We start from the raw sequence: 4407 nt of genomic DNA on the forward strand, positions 1-4407 counted from the left end.
GAGTGTCTAGAAAAGTGCTATATAAATGTAAGGTATTATTATTATTATTATTATATTTCACAGGAATTTGCCTGAAAGTGATAAATGGGCCTCGTTTTTACCTAAATTATTTATATTTATTTTAATATATACATATATAAAATGTATAAGGTGTGCATTGTAGCTGACACCTAAATGAACACATTACAATTGTTTTATGACTGCAAGTCTTTCTCCTCAAATGCTCTTTGAGCTTCAAATTTGAGTTTGAGCCCATGTGAAAGAGTAGCATAATTTACATATGATTTACAGATTATTTTAATAAATATCAAACATTTAATACAATTGTGCATTATAGCTGTCACCTAGATGAACAATTACACTTGTTTTTATGACTATAAGTCATTCTCTTCAAATGCTACTGACGTTAGAAAAGTGTATAACAATATCGCATGTAACTTTAGAGACGGTCCCTAAATTGAGACTCGTCCAACGTCCAATGTTTTTTTAGAACTTTTAGTTATCTTTTCTATTCGCTGGATTGCTGATGTAATCTACCCGGGCATAGATGCTCATCCATCAATCATGAACATTCAACCGCAAACACGAAGTGCGAGCGGTCGCGAGCGCGGATGGGAGAATGGAGGAAGTTTTTTTTTGAGCAGCTGCCCCTACTCTGCGTGAAGCGACGGTACTGAACACCTTTAATATTGCAAACACTAGTCCATATCGAGATTTGATTAAATGCTCTACATTTGATTTATTCATTAAAAAATGGCCGAAATTCCGTGACGTTCTGCTTTATACAACAAGTTCCAGTTCCGCGATTCAATCCCTGTCGCTTTTCAAACACAAACGGGGAATTTATGAATGAAAGTTCTGACACAAAACGAAGTTGTTACGTATCCTCACTCTTTTTAAAAGTGGGTAACTATGTTTGACAGGTGGAATATTTGAAATTTATATTAATTTATTTTTTAAATTTCATTTATATCTGAATATATGTCAAAGTTCGGAGCGGGTTCGCGAATCATTTGAGTCAAATCGCGAGTTCAAAGCGATTTCGCGAATCATTTGAGTCAGTTTGGGGATCGCGAATCATTTGATTCAGTTCGGGAGTTCGTAGCGGGATCGCGAATCATTTGAGACAGTTTGGGGATCGCGAATCATTTGAGTCAGTTCGGGAGTTAGGAGCGGGTTCGCGAATCATTTGAGTCAGTTTGGGGATCGCGAATCATTTGATTCAGGTCGGGAGTTCGTAGCGGGATCGCGAATCATTTGAGACCGTTTGGGGATCGCGAATCATTTGAATCAGTTCGGGAGTTCGTAGCGGGATCGCGAATCATTTGAGTCAGTTCGGGAGTTCGGAGCGGGTTCGCGAATCATTTGAGTCAGTTTGGGGATCGCGAATCATTTGAATCAGTTCGGGAGTTAGTAGCGGGATCGCGAATCATTTGAATCAATTCCAGAGTTCGGAGAGGCTTCGCGGATCATTTGAATCAATTCGAGAGTTCGGAGCGGGTTCGCGAATCATTTGAGTCAGGTCGGGAGTTCGGAGCGGGATCACGAATCACGAAAGATTCGCGCTTGTAAATTTTCAAATTGGCCATAAACTTTAATTCGCTGTTGCCAACTGGGGTGTCAAGGCTTTCTTTTAGGGTGGCATTTGCCACCCCGGTAGATCCGCCCCTGAGTCTATCCTTTTAAGTCCAATCTGATATAAATGCCTGTTGAAAGTCACATGATTGAAACATTATCTCAATTAAATACAGTGTATTTAAAAAAAAAATAAAAAAAAGTTATATTTTAAGATAATCATGAATACATTTACATATTTAATGTGATGATCTCAGTAAAATATAAATATTTATAATTACATTTTATTTTTTACTTGTTTTTGCAATTTTGTTTGTTTATTTGTTTTATTTTACATTTCTGTTTACAATGTGGAACTGAGAAGAGCCAGTAAAATCATCAAAACTTTTTGAGTTGATAAAAAAAGACATGATGAAAATTAGACAAAAATTATGAAACCTTGACGTAGTGAAGAAATAATGTTTTGATTTTTTGTATATATTTATACTTTGTTCAGTGCAATGGCATTCATACATTTTAAGTGTGACTTCAGTGTCAGATCTGTAATGATTAACTTGATGATAAACTTGAATCAAAGTGCATTTGATTAAAAAGGTTGAAACTGTACAATCAAATGTATCTGTCTGTCCAAACAAAGACATTTTGACACACTTAGGGTTTAATTGAACACAGTCGAGTACTGTTTGAATGATGCTTTCTTTTTTCAGAACAAAAACCTGATTAATTCAAGCTTTGTCAGCTCTCCGATGACCCAGAGAGTGAGAACAGAGTCCAGCATGTTCAGCCGTCCTCCATCGTACAGGTGCATGAAGAGACAGATCTAATGGCTTCTCAGACTTCTGACAGCAGGTTGTTCAAACTAAAGCTTTGAGAAATGCAGCAAGGCCGGAGCGTTTGGTTGGCCTAATAAGCCCACCTCAGAGAGGACAGGCTGCTCTGCCTCATTAAACACACACAAGAGCCTGGCATGTCTTCTCTTATGTAAAACCATCCATGTCGCGTCAAAAGGTAGATGCAAACGCTGTATCAACCTCCTCTGTGGACGTTAAACCCAAAAAATATGGGATTTTGTGTAATTGGCCTTGACTGGCCATGACACTTTCACCCCAAACCAACTCAAATAACTGAACACATCAATGAAGGAGGAGAGAGAGAGAGAGAGAGAGAGAGAAAATACTCCAAACATACGTAAATAATTATTTTTTTATTAGAGAATGTTTTGCTTAGTCCTTGTTCAGGAAATTTTCCTCTTGTCCATTAAAAATAAAAATAAAAATTGCCAAGGGATGAATATAAAAAGAACATTCCATTTGTGAGTCTTTACTTATTAGTACCTTTACTTGGGTGGACATCCAGTAAATTTATCTCCCGATTAATGCACATATTTTAATATAAATATAAAACCTTGTTTTTAATACTTATATTAAGAGTTTTAACAGATGTCTTATGGGTGAAAACACAACCGTACGGCTTCCAGAAAAACTGATATTACCCGGATCTCCGATCAGATATCCACCGCTCATTGTTTACATAAAATTCATACATCTGCATTTAGCAGTTTTTGGGGACTAAAATGCATTTTATGTTTGGTTTCATGTTTTGAAAATTTGTGTTTTTGATGTGTATATTGTATGTTAGAAATCATCTGTAAATTTTCATTTTTGAAATAATGACCATAATATAATTTTGATGTTGCACGAACTGTTAAAACTGTTTTATCTCAGATAAAAACAGGCCAGAAAGTTTCTCAAAGTGAATGAACCAGTTTAATTCAGTGATGTGTTTGAATTACTTTTTCAATGATATTTCAGTTTTAAAAGCCTTTGATTCATTTTGATTTTATTTCCAATTAAAATCTTATTTTTGAAGACCTTGTAATAAAAGTTTTTACTTACTAAAATGTGCTATGGCAGTATCATGGTTCATTGATGATATCTGATTGTAGTACAGTGTTTTGAAATATATAATGGTGATGTTTTATTCATTTACTGAAATCCCAAAGAATATAACTGCATGATTTCTTTCATGGTAATTTTTATACGTATACTTTTGATAGTAAACAATATATTTCAGAGCTTATTTAAACTGCAGTTATATTGTAAATATAATTGAAATCCAAGTAACAAAGAAAAAAAAATATTCAAAGTTGATCTAGACAAATAAATAGAAACTATCTAAATCTCTGATAATCCTAAAGCAGTGAAAACTACTATACCGATTTAGACATTTCTCAAATTCAGGTGATTTGTTACTGCAAATCTAACTTACCCTAGAACCACGAGTGTTAATAAGCCTTTGTAAGAGTAAAACTGTTTTCATTATTATTATTATTATCATTATTATTACTTTTAGAGTAGTAAAGGTGGCATTTAGGTCAGTGATCAGTCAGAAATAGACACTAGGTGGCGTTTTAAACATTATTTATAAGCTTTTGCATGCATGAACCCACGTGTAGAGTCAAGAGCACATGCAAAATAAAATGCATGTTAATTACTGTCGAATCGATTAACCTTAATTAGTTCAGGTAAAAATCACTCTAGGTGCTCTTATAATATCCTTGAGTAATTGCGGATAGAATTAGTACTCTAATCCAGATGTTTTACAGCTCTGGAAGATTATTTTACGAGTTCTACTATGTTGACGGCTTTGCTTATGAATATTAATGACGTAAGGTGACGTTTGGCTTGTAGTCCTACCTGACTGGTCAAAAAGCGAGCGATATGACGGTGACGGCGTGACGCAAGAATATTAATTAGGTCTTCTGACTGAACGCTTTCAGAAAGGTTACTAGGCAACGTCAGCGTTACCTAATACATATTCATGAGTCTAGTA

The sequence above is a fragment of the Carassius auratus genome, unplaced genomic scaffold (genome assembly GCF_003368295.1).
Source record: "Carassius auratus strain Wakin unplaced genomic scaffold, ASM336829v1 scaf_tig00019695, whole genome shotgun sequence".
Taxonomy (NCBI): Eukaryota; Metazoa; Chordata; class Actinopteri; order Cypriniformes; family Cyprinidae; genus Carassius; species Carassius auratus.